We start from the raw sequence: 16503 nt of genomic DNA on the forward strand, positions 1-16503 counted from the left end.
GCCCAGTACATCACTGGGGCAAAGCTTCCTGCCATCCAGGACCTCTATACCAGGCGGTGTCAGAGGAAGGCCTTCAAAATTCTCAAAGACTCCAGCCACCCTAGTCATAGACTGTTCTCTCTGCTACCGCACGGCAAGCGGTACCGGAGTGCCAAGTCTAGGTCCAAAAGACTTCTCAACAGCTTCTACCCCCAAGCCATAAGACTTCTGAACAGCTAATCATGGCTACCCGGACTATTTGCACTGCAAACTATTTGCACCCATCCTTTTTATGCTGCTGCTACTCTGTTAATTATTTATGCATAGTCACTTTAACTCTACCCACATGTACATATTACCTCAACTACCTCAACTAGCTGGTGCCCCCGCACATTGACTCTGCAACGGTACCCCCCTGTATATATAGCCTCCCTACTGTCACTTTATTTTACTTCTGCTCTTTTTTTCTCAACACTTTTTTTGTTGTTGTTTTATTTTTACTTTTTTTTGTTTAAAATAAATGCACTGTTGGTTAAGGGCTGTAAGTAAGCATTTCACTGTAATGTCTGCACCTGTTGTATTCGGCGCATGTGACCAATAAAATTTGATTTGATTTGACTAGTCACCTCATTTTGTTATTCTCTTACGACTGAATCCTAACCTCAGTCTCTGCAACTCAAACCTTTTTCACACAAATCTTCCATTGCATGATTTAAGTGAAAGTCTGAGTTAAAGCACATGCACAAATCTCAAGTTAAGATTCAGACCTTCACGTTGAGTGTTTGTTCCTTTTTTTTGTCATTTAGCATTTTTTGTCATTTAGCCGACGCTCTTATCCAGAGCAACTTACAGTTAGTGAGTACATACATACATTTTTTTTTTTTTTCATACTGGTCCCCCGTGGGAATTGAACCCACAACCCTGGCGTTGCAAGCGCCATGCTCTACCAACTGAGCTACATGGGACCTCTGAGTTTAAGTGCAGCTCTTGATGTTCTGTATGGTTAATGGTTGTGTAGTTTCCATGTCTTAGTCCTGTTGTCTGTCTGTCAGAGGTGCCTGAAGCCTGGCTGTCTGCTGTCTGTCTGACAGGATGATTCCCTTCAGGAAGAGGAGAACAAAGAGACTTAATGGTGAGGTGAATCCCTCTGATCCAGATTTGGTCGTGTGTGTGTGTGTGTGTGTGTGTCTGGGCCTCTTTATCGCCCCTGTGTGTGTGTGTGTTGTTCTGTAGTAATTGTCCATGAAGAGCATGTCCATGATACACTGCCAGGGTACAGTACCATCTGTCTGCGGTTGGCAGAATTCCACCTAGGGCTGGCCTAAATATAATATCTAGATTTTTTCAAATTTATGGGCGATTCACGATATATACAGTATCTCGATTTAAAAAAAAATGTTTTCTCTAAATAAGCGTTGTTGTACAATTAAAGGTCATATACACTGCATTTCAAATATTCAGCAATAATCAAATGAATTCAGGGCTTGTGAAGTTATACCTAGGCTAAATATAAGCCTTCCACAATCATAAGAGCCACTAATAATGTAATTATTTTATCAAAATAGTTTAACCTGCTTTTTTTTAGCAAAAATCACTGATCTGGCTTTCAAGTCTGTCTATGAAAATGCCCTTTTTTGTTACAAATTTAACTAGAACATGCACATTCACTAATAATGACTAACTTCTTGTAGCAGGCATTAGGCTATAGAAAATGAACACAGGTCTCATCAACAATCTCTCAAGCCCACATGCGAGTGATTAGCCAGCTAATCTTTATATTTCAAGTTTAGGCAAACTGTTGAATTGTTATGAACACACCCTTCTGTCTGTCTCCAACTGTTTGAAAAGCATGTTAGCCTGTCCACTTTGTTCAGATGTTGAAATCAAGTGGCCTACCTTATTTCTCAGAATGAGAACGAGTTGCCAATTCCTTATATAATTGTGTTTTATGCTTATTGCACATTTATAAAACACAGACAATACAGCTAGTATAACAGTCTTTGGCTAAAATGCTGCTAGCGGTATGTGGTACCCCAATGCCGCACGCGACAAACTGGGCATTCATTTTCCAGAATCAATGTTCATTGATACTCTCGTTTTACTAGTGTCTGCTCTGCGTGCAATTTGAGTAGTTGAGACATAAAAAGGGTATAACGTCTCAATGTGTTTTGGTGTCCATATGATCGATTCTGTTGTACCAAAAAAATGCAAATAGCGAGTTGAAACCGCTTATCAGAGAGGAAGATGTGATCTCTCAACTTTGTTGGCGTGAGAGGCAGGTGGAGGGGCTTGGTGTGTGTGTAAACCATAAAGGAAGAGGTGAAGCAACCTCGCTAAAATCTGTCCAAAATAAGGCCAATGCGTTTCTATGGGCTTATTTTGGACCTAAGCTTGCCTTCCCGCCTTTGAGACTCCCATTGTTAGGGCGGAGACGTGCATCTCATCATTATACACAGATCTCCGGTGTAAAGGGGAAGGTGTAAAGGGGAGGGTGCACACAGCACAGAGGAGCGAAGGAGACAAGAGCAAAAGTAAAACAGGAGAACAAGCAGACATAAACGCTCATAAAAACGAAAAATAGGCCTTTGGAATATCGCGCAAAAACAAATTCCAATTAATCAAATTAATTCGATATATCACCCTGCCCTACCTCCACCTACCAGTACCCATAGAGATCGAACTGTACTATTATCTATGGCAGTACCGACCTTTCTGAACTACTGACTTCAGATCAGCTCTCCCTATCTAGCTCAATATGTCATTTCAACAGCCTGACCCGGTCACATTTTATTTGGTAAGCTGATGGATGGGATTCACTCTCTGTTCTCTCTGTTCTCTCTGTTTTATACCGCTCATTTCAGCTCTTTAAATACTTGTTTAGGGGCAGGTTGTCTGGCCATGTGTGTGTGAGTAATGTTTTTATTTTCGGTGTGTCTGTGTGTGACGTCACCCCCTCAGCAGATGTCCCTGTGGAGAGTGTTGAGAGTTGAACAAGGCCCAGACCTTTGTTTTCACACACACAGATTTATTTGATAAAGATGGGTAACAAACAGACAGGCCTTTATGTATACCAGTGGAGGCTCCTCAGAGGAGGAAGGGGAGGACCATCCTCCTCAGTGAATTTCATAAAAATAAAAATAGTGAAACATTTTAAAAGTGACCCTTTTTAGATAAAACTATACTAAATATATTCACGTCACCAAATAATTGATTAAAACACACTGTTTTGCAATCAAAGTCTACAGTAGCCTCAACAAAACTGTAGGGTAGCACCGTCCTCCTCTGGTTCAATGACTTCAATACAAAACCTAGGAGGCTCATGGTTCTCACCCCCTTCCATAGACTTACAAAGTAATTATGACAACTTATAATATGCCATTTAGCAGACGCTTTTATCCAAAGCAACTTACAGTCATGTGTGCATACATTTTTATGTATGGGTGGTCCCAGGGATCGAACCCACTACCCTGGCGTTACAAGCACCATGCTCTACCAATTGAGCTACAGAGGACCAGAGGACATCCTCCAACCTATCAGAGCTCTTGTGGCATGAAACAACATGTTGTCCACCCAATCAAAGGATCAGAGAATCAATCTAGTAGAAAGCATAAGCTAGCTAGCACTGCAGCGCATAACATGTGGTGAGTAGTTGACTCAGAGAAAGACAATAGTTGAACATTTTTGAACAAATTAATTTCTTCAAAAATGAAGGAGAAGCAAGAGAGAGAGAGATAGCTATATTTCCTCTTTTTTTTACTTTCACAAACTTAGCTAGCAAATGCAGCTAGCTAGTTTAGCCTACTCAAACACCTGGCTCAAACAGAGTGATACTATGTTAGCTAGCGGGCTATGACTATCCAACACTGGAACTCTTCTAAGTCAAGGTAAGCTTTTGGTTTGACTAATTTATTGCCACCGGGGCCCGCCGGTGTAACTGCTTACTGATTGTACACTGTACTGCATGATTGGAGCGGGTTTACTAACGTGTTAGTTCTAGTTGCTATGTTGACTATAATGTTACTTTAGCTAATTTAGCTGTGTGTAGCGGTTAGTGGTTATGATATGGTTTGGCTTGGAAAGTTTTTTTTGCCTGTTCACAGACAGCTGATATGTTGTGCATTGAAGTCCACAAGCAATGGTCACTGTCTGTCACCTCAAATCTTTCTCTTGACCTGTGTGCACCTACGTTGTAAACTTTCATTCATAGGCTAGGTTGTAGCAACCTTATGATGGGTATAGGGAAAATTTGAGTATCATGTAGTAGCCTAAACCTATCAATGTTACATTGAACAGGGTGAATAGAATATGAATGACAGTCATCCAATATGCTGTAATAAAAAAAAGAATCGTCCTCCCTCATCTTAAACGGCACCGACTGCCATTGATGTATACTTAGTGGACTCAAGGTCTGTGCTTTAAGGCAATCCAATGTTTAGATCAGAAACATTGCAGATAGAATTATACAGTATAGAGATGATAGGATTTGTTATTTTTAGTACCATGTCTGTTCTAGATAACACATTTCTATCTAAGCTCTCTATAAACATGGCACCCTTGTGAATAAGCCCCAGGTGAGGCTATCCACATCGCCTAGCGTTGGTTACCGTGGTTACTCTCTCTCGCCATAGCAACAGGGAGCCTTAGCTTATACCTATCCAGTGAACCTTTATGGTGCAGCTGTGTGTGTTATGGCCTGGCTGTAGGGATGTAGCGAATCATCACAGGTTCAAATGTTTAAGATGAGTGCATCGTCTGTGGGACCCCAAATCGATACAAATGTAGCATGCATTGGTCAGAAAATCGATTCAAACGTAACGAATCGTCGGTTCACTGACATTATTGGCTCATATTATTTTCTTTCTACCTTCCGAAAATACGTCTCATATTTTGTGACAACTGTCCTCTTCTTCAGTGTCGAACTAAGCATGTAACTGCGTTGACAGTCATTGATCTACAAGTCATTTTGCATGCCGAACAACCCCGAGTCAAACTGCGCACTGTTGTAATTTGAACCAATGTAATTTTATAGGTTATTGTTATCAAATATGCTGTTGAAAATGTGCTATATATTCATTGGCTATGTCATAGATCATTTAAAAAGATAAATATTGATACATTACTAGCTCAAACGATTTTAATCTGGAAAATGACAAGTAAGTGATGGTGAATTTCAGATCGAAAGTGGGGGGAGAAAAAAGCATAGGCTACATTGCCCCCCCTAATCTGATATTGGGGTGGTAGATGCCCACTAGTCTCCCTTATGGCCATAGACATATACACTGAGCGTACAAAACATTTCCATGACATAGACTGACCAGGTGAATCCAGGTGAAAGCTATGATCCCTTATTGATGTCACTTGTTAAATCCACTTCAATCTGTGTAGATGAAGACTTGAGACAATTGAGACATGGATTGTGTATGTGTGCCATTCAGAGGGTGAATGGGCAAGACAAAAGATTTAAGTGCCTTTGAACGGGGTATGGTAATAGATGCCAGGTGCACCGGTTTGATTGTGTCAAGAACTGCAACGCTGCTGGGATTTTCACGCTCAATAGTTCCCCTTGTGTATCAAGAATGGTCCTCCACCCAAAGGACATCCAGCCAACTTGACACAACTGTGGGACGCATTGGAGCCAACATGGACCAGCATCCCTGTGGAACGTTTTTGATACCTTGTAGTCCCAACGAATTGATGCCCCGACGAATTCAGGCTGTTCTGAGGCAAAATGGTGTGCAACTCAATATTAGGAAGGTCTTCCTAATGTTTTGTACACTCTGTGTACATCATTTACACACACACACACATACACACAAAGAGAGAAGTCAGCTCAGACAGATCCAGCTCATGAGCTCCATCAGCAGCAGATTTTAATTTAGAATGGAAAATGAATGTGTTTATGCAACAAATGTTAGTGCATCGAATCTTATCGCATCGAACCGAATCGCATCGATTCGTTTCAAACTAAAATGTATCATTCCTGTATCGTATCGGAGCACATGTATCTACTGTAGATATGTATAAAATCGTCTTGAAAGGGAAAGATGCACATCCCTACGTGGCTGGCTAATCATGAGGCCTGTTTCCTGTGTTTGTTAACATAACCCTGGCCTACCACACCACAGTTTCCTCTGTCATTTTTGTTTATTGTTAATTTCACTTGCTTTGGCATCGTCCACATAGGTTTCCCATGCCAATAAAGCCCCTTTGAATTTAATTTAATTGTTCACTGGTGTACTCCTCTAATGGATTGGACATTGTTAAGATGAACAGTCAACTCCTGATAAGTGCAAGCTCTGTTTAAGTGTAATACAGATTTCAACTACTTCTATTTTAATAGCTCCTGATAACTACATGCTCTAGTTTAGTGCATGCTGTCTGTCACAACTGCCTCAGTTGCCAGGAGTTGACTGTACTACCTCTGTTATACCAAGTGATTAAAGTGTCTTTAATGTACTTAGCCTACCAATGTTTAGCACCAACTGGTTGCAGACAGGCACAAGCCAGTATTTAAAGTCAGGATTTTTGGTGTGTACAGTATGTGTATGCCCTTTGTGTGGTGTGAGAGAGCCTCATATAGTGTGTTTATAGAGCAGTGTGAATAGGAGGTTGACTGCCGTGTGTTTTGTATGTGTGTGTTGAGTGGGGGGCTGGTACATGGTGTATATATGTGCTGTACTACTCCCTGACTACCCTAAGGGGCCCCTCAATAACTTTTAAAAGAAAAATGAAGTGAACAAGACAGGACAGTATAGGACAGGAGGACAGGACAGTAAAGGACAGGACACACAGGACAGGAGAGTATAGGAGGACAGGATAGTATATGACAGGACAGTATAGGAGGACAGGACATTATATGACAGGATAGTATAGGAGGACAGGACAGGACAGTATATGACAGGACAGAATAGGAGAACAGGGCAGGACTGTATATGACTGTTTACAAGAACAGTAAAGAACAGTATAGTCCCCCGAGTGGCGCAGTGGTCTAAGGCACTGTATTGCAGTGCTAGCTGTGCCACTAGAGATCCTGGTTCGAATCCAGGCTCTGTCGTAGCCGGCCGTGACCGGGGGACCCATGGGGCGGCGCACAATTGGCCCAGCGTCGTCCAGGATAGGGGAGGGAATGGCCGGCAGGGATGTAGCTCAGTTGGTTGAGCATGGCTTTTGCAACGCCAGGGTTGTGGGTTCAATTCCCACGGGGGGCTAGTAACAAAAAATATATATAAAACATTTTTAAAAAAAGAATGACTCACTAACTGTAAGTCGCTCTGGATAAGAGCTAAAATGTAAAATGACAGGACAGAATAGGAGAACAGGGCAGGACAGTATATGACTGTTTACAAGAACAGTAAAGGACAAGACAGTATAGGAGGACAGAATAGGAGAACAGGGCAGGACAGTACAGGACAGTATAGGAGAACAGGACAGGACAGTGTAGGACAGGACAGTATAGGAGAACAGGAAAGGACAGTATATGACAGGACAGTATAGGAGCACAGGACAGGACAGTATTGGAGAACAGGACAGGACAGTGTAGGACAGGACAGTATAGGAGAACAGGACAGGACAGTATATGACAGGACAGTATATGACAGGACAGTATAGGAGAACAGGACAGGACAGTATAGGAGAACAGGACATGACAGTATATGACATGACAGGACAGTATAGGAGAACAGGACAGTATATGACAGGACAGTATATAAGAGAACAGTATAGGAGGACAGGACAGTGTAGGACAGGACAGTATAGGAGAACAGGACAGGACAGTATATGACAGGACAGTATAGGAGAACAGAACAGGACAGGACAGTATAGGAGAACAGGACAGGACAGTACAGGACAGGAGAGTATAGGAGGACAGGAGAGTATATGGCAGGGCAGTATATGTCAGACAGTATAGGAGAACAGGACATGACAGTATATGACAGGACAGTATAGGAGAACAGGGCAGTGTAGGAGGACAGGACACACAGGAGAGTATATGGCAGGGCAGTATAGGAGAACAGGGCAGGACAGTATAGGAGGACAGGACAGTGTAGGAGAACAGGACAGGACAGTATAGGACAGGACTGTATAGGAGAACAGGACAGGACAGTATAGGACAGGACTGTATAGGAGAACAGGACAGGACAGTATATGACAGGACAGTATAAGAGAACAGGACAGGACAGTAAAGGAGAACAGGACAGGACAGTATGTGAGAACAGGACAGGACAGTGTAGGAGGACAGGACAGTATATGACAGTATAGGAGGACAGGACAGTATATGACAGGACAGTATAGGAGAACAGGACTGGACAGTGTAGGACAGGAGGGTATAGGAGAACAGGACAGGACAGGACACTATAGGAGAACAGGACAGGACAGTGTAGGAGGACAGGACAGTATAGGAGGACAGGAGAGTATAGGAGGACAGGACAGTATATGACAGGGCAGTATAGGAGGACAGGACAGTAAAGGACAAGACAGTATAGGAGGACAGGACAGTATATGACAGGACAGTGTAGGAGAACAGGGCAGGACAGCATATGACAGGACAGTATAGGAGAACAGGACAGGACAGTATATGACAGGACAGTATAGGAGAACAGGACAGGACAGTGTAGGACAGGTGGGTATAGGACAGGACAGTATAGGAGGACAGGACAGTGTAGGAGAACAGGACAGGACAGTATAGGAGGACAGGACAGGACAGTATAGGAGAACAGGGCAGTATAGGAGAACAGGACAGGACAGTGTAGAACAGGACAGTATAGGAGAACAGGACAGGACAGTATATGACAGGACAGTATAGGAGAACAGGGTCAATTGGTTCTGGTAGCCTTCCACAAGCTTCCCACAATAAGTTGGGTGAATTTTGGCCCATTCCTCCTGACAGAGCTGGTGTAACTGAGTCAGGTTTGTAGGCTTCCTTGCTCGCACACGCTTTTTCAGTTCTGCCCACAAATCTTCTATAGGATTGAGGTCAGGGCTTAGTTATGGCCACTCCAATACCTTGACTTTGTTTTCCTTAAGCCATTTTGCCACAACTTTGGAAGTATGCATTGTCCATTTGGAAGACCCATTTGCGACCAAGCTTTAACTTCCTGACTGATGTCTTGAGATGTTGCTTAAATATATCCACATAATTTTCCTTCCTCATGATGCCATCTATTTTGTGAAGTGCACCAGTCCCTCCTGCAGCAAAGCACCCCCACAGCATGATGCTGCCACCTCGTTCTTCACGGTTGGGATGGTGTTCTTCGGCTTGCAAGCACCCCCTTTTTCCTCCAAACATAACGATGGTCATTATGGCCAAACAGTTCTATTTTTGTTTAATCAGACCAGAGGACATTTCTCCAAAAAGTACGATCTTTGTCCCCATGTGCAGTTGCAAACCGTAGTCTGGCTTTTTTATGGCGGTTTGGGAGCAGTGGCTTTTCAGGTTATGTCGATATAGGACTAGTTTTACTGTGGATATAGATATTTTTGTACCTGTTTCCTCCAGCATCTTCACAAGGTCCTTTGCTGTTGTTCTGGGATTGATTTGCACTTTTCGCACCAAAGTAAGTTAATCTCCTTCCTGAGCGTTATGACGGCTGCGTGGTCCCATGGTGTTTATACTTGCGTACTATTGTTTGTACAGATGAACGTGGTACCTTCAGGCGTTTTGAAATTGCTCCCAAGGATGAACCAGACTTGTGGAGGTCTACAATTCTTTTTCTGAGGTCTTGGCTGATTTCTTTTGATTTTCCCATGATGTCAAGCAAAGAGGCACTGAGTTTGAAGGTAGGCCTTGAAATACATCCACAGGTACACCTCCAATTGACTAAAATGATATCAATTAGCCTATCAGAAGCTTTCTAATGCCATGACATCATTTTCTGGAATTTTCCAAGCTGTTTAAAGGCACAGTCAACTTAGTGTATGTAAACTTCTGACTCACTGGAATTGGGATACAGTGAATTATATACCACACCCCCTCAGGCTTTATTGCTTAAACAATTACCTTGTATTTTCCTGTCATGGTGAATAAAAAGTTGGCTACTCAAAATGTTGTCAGATATGTTCTGGCAATTATATGAGCTGGCTAGACAAAGAAATACATTATTAATTTGATTATGCTGGTCCTAAGAAACATTATAAGACTAATACAATTTATTTTCAAAAGAATAGAATAGCATATGTTGAGTTTAATTATGTTACTGGTCGGTGCAGCCCAGGACTACACCATGCAAATTAAATCTATTTTATTAATTAAACAGACAAGAGACACACTTAGCCTACATTTCCCTACCCTGATCACAGTCAACACACATAGGACCTATATTTTATAGTAAGAATTCATATAATGGAATATAACAGAATAAAATATAAATCATATTCTTCCCACACAACTTGAGTGTCACGAGCAAGTGGAACCGCTGTCATATTACAAAAAACGTATATTTTGAAACACAGGCCATGTCCTTATTTTTGAGCCCATGTCCTCATTTGTTTTAAAATCGGACCTGGATGAACCTCTGTAGGATGATTTCAGAAATTTGCTTTCAGAAAGTTGCTTTCAGAAAGTTGGATGTGATCACACAATCGTGCGTTTTCTCTTCTTTCAAACGCCCCAACAGTTATTCTGTCTGAAGACAGATAGCCTACTAGCGATTTGTTGTTTGTTAGAAACGTATGCATATTAACCCATAATTTATTAACTAAATAAAAGGGCCTTTAAATATTTACCTGTCAAAGTAAAAAAATAAATGGCAGTGTGCATTCCCCCAGGCTAAATGCCAAACATTTCAAACAAGGCTTCAGACAGTCCTGTCTCCATCTCAGGTGTGTACTGTACACTACAGTGGCTTGCGAAAGTATTCACCCCCCTTGGCATTTTTCCTATTTTGTTGCCTTACAACCTGGAATTAAAATGGATTTTTTGGGGGGGTTGTATCATTTGATTTACACAAAATGCCTACCACTTTGAAGATGCAAAATATTTTTTTCTTGTGAAACAAACAAAAGACAGAAAAACTGAAAGCTTGAGCGTGCATAACTATTCACCCCCCAAAGTCAATACTTTGTAGAGCCACCTTTTGCAGCAATTACAGCTGCAAGTCTCTTGGGGTATGTCTCTATAAGCTTGGCACATCTAGCCACTGGGATTTTTGCCTATTCTTCAAAGCAAAACTGCTCCAGCTCCTTCAAGTTGGATGAGTTCTGCTGGTGTACAGCAATCTTTAAGTCATACCACAGATCCACAATTGGATTGAGGTCTGGGCTTTGACTAGGCCATTCCAAGACATTTAAATGTTTCCCCTTAAACCACTTGATTGTTGCTTTAGCAGTATGTCCTGCTGGAAGGTGAACCTCCGTCCCAGTCTCAAATCTCTGGAAGACTGAAACAGGTTTCTCTCAAGAATTTCCCTGTATTTAGCACCATCCATCATTTCTTCAATTCTGACCAGTTTCCCAGTCCCTGCCAATGAAAATCATCCCAACAGCATGATGCTGCCACCACCATGCTTCACTGTGGGGATGGTGTTCTCGGGGTGATGAGAGCTGTTGGGTTTGCGCCAGACATAGCGTTTTCCTTGATGGCCAAAAAGCTCAATTCTAGTCTCATCTGACCAGAGTACCTTCTTCCATATGTTTGGGGAGTCTCCCACATGCCTTTTGGCGAACACCAAACGTGTTTGCTTATTATTTTCTTTAAGCAATGGCTTTTTTCTGGCCACTCTTCCGTAAAGCCCAGCTCTGTGGAGTGTACGGCTTAAAGTGGTCCTATGGACAGATACTCCAATCTCCGCTGTGGAGCTTTGCAGCTCCTTCAGGGTTATCTTTGGTCTCTTTGTTGCCTCTCTGATTAATGCCCTCCTTGCCTGGTCTGTGAGTTTTGGTGGGCGGCCCTCTCTTGGCAGGTTTGTTGTGGTGCTATATTCTTTCAATTTTTTAGAATGGATTTAATGGTGCTCCGTGGGATGTTCAAAGTTTCTGATATTTTTTTTATAACCAAACCCTGAACTGTACTTCTCCACAACTTTGTCCCTGACCTGTTTGGAGAGCTCCTTGGTCTTCATGGTGCCGCATGATTGGTGGTGCCCCTTGCTTAGTGGTGTTGCAGACTCTGGGGCCTTTCAGAACATGTGTATATATACTGAGATCATGTGACACTTAGATTGCACACAGGTGGACTTTATTTAACTAATTATGTGACTTCAGAGGTAATTGGTTGCACCAGATCTTATTTAGGGGCTTCATAGCAAAGGGGGTGAATACATATGCACGCACCACTTTTCCATTATTTATTTTTTAGAATTTCTTTTAATAAGTAATTTTTTTTATTTCACTTCACCAATTTGGACTATTTTGTGTATGCCCATTACATGAAATCCAAATAAAAATGCATTTAAATTACAGGTTGTAATGCAACAAAATAGGAAAATCGCCAAGGGGGATGAATACTTTTGCATGGCACTGTATAAATAAATATAAGGACTAAGAACGAAGTCATGTTTGATCTCCTCTCCTGTGTTGCAGCGACCCTCCAGAAGAAGAATGAGTGGCCGGCCGCCCCCCTCAGTGGGAACGGGGGGAATGGACGGACAGCCACTTCTATAGACGGAGAGCCTCTCAGAGCGAAACCTACTGCTGCAGGTATAGCTGTGTGTGTGTGTTTTCTGTGTGTGTGTATTTCATGAATACTATGTGTGTGTTATGTGCGTGCATCCGTGTGTGTGTGTTTCTCATGTGTCCTCTCTTTCTGTGTAGGCCCTGAATGGTTTTGTCCTGGTGGTCACCACTAATGGCTCCATCTTCTACCCTCTCCAACCATCCAGGATTACCTGGGCTTCCACCAGGTACATACTGATCATTACTTATTGATTATAGAATTGTTGAATATAGGATTAGAATGACTTGGGCACTATATTTATGACTCTTGTAGCATTCTGGGTGTTAATTCTGGGCTTATTTATTGATGTATATAATGCTGTCCAGTCTGATGTGGTGCACCAGAGTGTTTACGACCTGATCCACATGAATGACAGAGCTATGTTCCGGTGTCAGCTTCACTTCGCCCTCAACCCCAACCAGAACGACTCAGAGGCCGGGCCAGACGGTGTGTACAGTAAATGGACCACAGCACTCTGAACATGCTCTGTTTCTTTTAGTGATTGGTATGTTGTTGATAGAACAGTCCATATATCTCAACATGTATCTAATGGTAATGTCATCTGTCCTCTGCAGCCATGCAATCTAGCAACAGGCCCCATAGTGAGTCAATGAGCTACCTGCCCCAGCACATCCCTCCAGAGAACAGCTCCTTCCTAGAGAGAAGCTTCTGCTGTCGCTTCCGCTGTCTACTAGACAACACCTCCGGCTTCCTGGTAGGACCACATGAAAAATAAAGATATGATAAATACATATATCAAATGTGATCCATAGGTTAACCATAATCCATAAATGACATGGACAGCACTCTCCGAAAAATACATTTGAATGATTCACTGAATGCAACATGCTCTCTCTCTCCTCTAGGCGTTGAACTTCCAGGGGCGTCTGAAGTATGTGTGTGGCCAGGGGAGGCTTGGGGATGACGGGGTCACGGCCCCCGCTGAGCTGACCCGCTTGCCATCGCTGTGCCCCTGCAGCCCCCGGCTGTCATGGAGATCAGGACCAAGACACTCATCTTCCAGACCAAACACAGACTGGACTTCGCCCCCATGGGTATAGACACCAGGTACTATAGACACCAGGTACTGGAGTAACCCCAAAATCCTGCAGTGTTAGAACCCTTACCCTAACCCTATGGGCATAGACACCAGGTACTGTACAGAAAGAAGGGGAAGCAATGTGTGTAATCCCTCATCACGTCTCACAGCATCACTGAGAACATTGTACCCTCCCTGGGACTAATATAGAGGGAACTTGAGAGGACAATGTTGGTTTCCTTCTAATAATATGTGCTCTGTCATCGGACCTTCATAAATCGACCTGTGTGTGTGTGTGTCCGTGTGTGTGTACCATGTGTCTCTTCGATCCCCTCCAGAAGTAAATTGGTGCTGGGTTACTCTGAGACAGAGTTGGTCACTTGAGGCTCAGGCTACCAGTTCATCCATGCTGCTGACATGATGTACTGCACAGACAACCACCTCAAAAGTGAGTTAGATTGTAGTTACTCATTACACACATGCACACACACACACACGCATATGAGTAAAACAATTCTGAAGCTTACATCTGGTATTTTGCAAGCCAACATTCAGTATGATGCAGTCTGACTCCTCTCTCTCTCTCTCTCCCCCTCTCTCTCTCTCTCTCTCTCTCTCCCCCCCCCTCTCTCTCTCTCCTCTGAAAAAACAGGAGAGATTGGTTTCACCATCTTCAGGCTGCTGACTAAGGCAGGTGTGTGGGTTCAGGCCAACGCCAGGGTCGTCTTCAAGGCAGGGAGACCCGACTTCATCGTCGTTCGACAGAAAGCCCTAACGTGAGCCTACTGTTGACATTTATCTTTACTCAAAATAGTTGTATCATTCCATGGTATGGTTTATATACGGTATGTTTTAGTGGCCTTTGACCTTTGTCACCCATCTACAGGAACCAGGAGGGCGAGGAGCACCTGCGTCAGAAGAGAATACAGCTTCCCTTCAACTTTGCCACTGGAGAGGCTCTGCTGTATGAGTCCTGTTCCTCTCTAGGTACTGCCATTATGCCTCCAGGACCACCCATCCCCCAAGGCCTCACTCCCCCAGGCTCCAGCCCTGAAGACAAGCCCCTAGAACCTGCCTCTCTCCTGGGGCCCCTACTCTGTCAAGACCGTTCCGTTTACACTCAGCCCCAGGACCCTAACCCTAGCCTGGACCTCCAGGACTTTTCCCCAGACTTAGACCTAGCCTTCCCCCAGGAACAGGACCCAGGCCTGGAGAGAGCCTTCCTGGACAGCCACACTCTGCTGAGTGTCCCCAGGGAACTTCAGGGGCCCCAGAGGCCCAGCAGGGGAGACCCCACAGCCCAAGCCATGATGGACTCTCTGGGGGAGATCCTGGGTGAGATGGGGGTGGGGGCTTGGAGGGGCTGAGGTTGGAGGAGACAGAGCTGAGGAAGTGGGAGAGCACCCTCTTCAGGATCAACATGGAACAGCAGGATGTGACGGGGAAGCTGGATGATATCTTAGCCAATGACGTGTTCTCATATGTGGAGGAGGCTCTGATGAGGGAGAGTGATGGTGGATGTGTGATTGGGACAGGCTCCCTGCTCACAACACTGCCAATCAGAACACACTGGGTGTGTTCCCTCACTCCCAGAGTTCCATATTGCCAGGCAACCAGGGGTTCAATGGCGGGAACGGCTCACACAGTGAGAACCAATGGCAGATGGCTGGTCCACACATGACCTCTAAACTCAACAGCTATGAAGAGCAGAGGCTGCTGGGAAATTGAGTTGTTGGTGGCATGGAGCAAGGGCTGGGCTGTAGTCCTGGGATTGTTAGAGAGACACGCAGCGCTGTAAACACAAACATACCACCCAAGGCTGCTCAGACGTTTGCAGGGCAATGGACTCAAGGAAGTGGCGGCTATCTCCATGGCAACCGAATGGTCCCACAACCATCCCATATTAACAACCAACAACAGTCCTGGATACCCTCCATCCAAAGGATTATCCATAATAACAACACCCTTCTCCCTGTCCCTCTCCCCAACTTCTACAATAATCTCCATGAGGCCTTTGACCAAACCATGCAGCCCAGCCTGGAGTTACACCACTCTGGGACTGGAGATGCAAACAGGCAGTTCTCAGGGCAGTCCTGTCCGGGTCCTTCATATCAGGACCCAAGGCAGTCTTGGCAACAGCCACGGCAAAATACACAATGGCAACCATGGCAGATACCACAGGGTTTTCCAGAAAAGCCGGTAAATGGACACCTTCACACAAGCCCCAAACACACGACACACATACAGTCCAATAACGCATCCAGAGCTCAAACACTCACTCACACGGATCTGTACAGTAGTCTTTATTCTACACAGGTGAGAGTGCTGCAATCCATCTTACTACTGTTTTAAATGTCTAACATGCGTTAACTCCTTATGAGTCCTTATGACTGTGTATAAGCTCTTATGATAACTAACTGCATGTCAATGTTTCACACATGATGAGCATCTAACTCTTCAACTCTCCTCTTAAACAGGTCTGTGTTCGTTGTGTTATTGCTGCCCCCTGTGGTTAGGTGATATACTTTTTCTCTGGAGAGCTCCACCCTCTCTCTCTTGCCACAATGATCCCATTGTCCTCTAGCTCAGTGTTTCTCAACCAGGGGTACTAGGACCCCTAGGGGTACTTGGCCTATTCACAGGGGTACTTGAGAAGACTCATGAGACCATAGGCTTACTGGTCAAATGCATATGAGGAGGTACTTCAAGGGTACTCTGGGCAGAGCAAAATGTACTTGGTGGTACAGTAACCAAAAAAGGTTGGGAACCAGTGCTCTAGCTAGCCCTCCAATATCCACAACATGTTAAACCCAGATTCTGGTGTTACATTGTTAGTGGT

General features: G+C 43.9%; 1 pseudogene; it reads left to right on the forward strand.

The window, feature by feature from the left end:
* LOC121583545 overlaps positions 1-15345 on the forward strand; it is a 32197-nt pseudogene extending 16852 nt beyond the window's left edge.
* Positions 15346-16503: the final 1158 nt, after the last annotated feature.

This window comes from Coregonus clupeaformis, chromosome 15 (genome assembly GCF_020615455.1).
Source record: "Coregonus clupeaformis isolate EN_2021a chromosome 15, ASM2061545v1, whole genome shotgun sequence".
Lineage (NCBI taxonomy): Eukaryota > Metazoa > Chordata > Actinopteri > Salmoniformes > Salmonidae > Coregonus > Coregonus clupeaformis.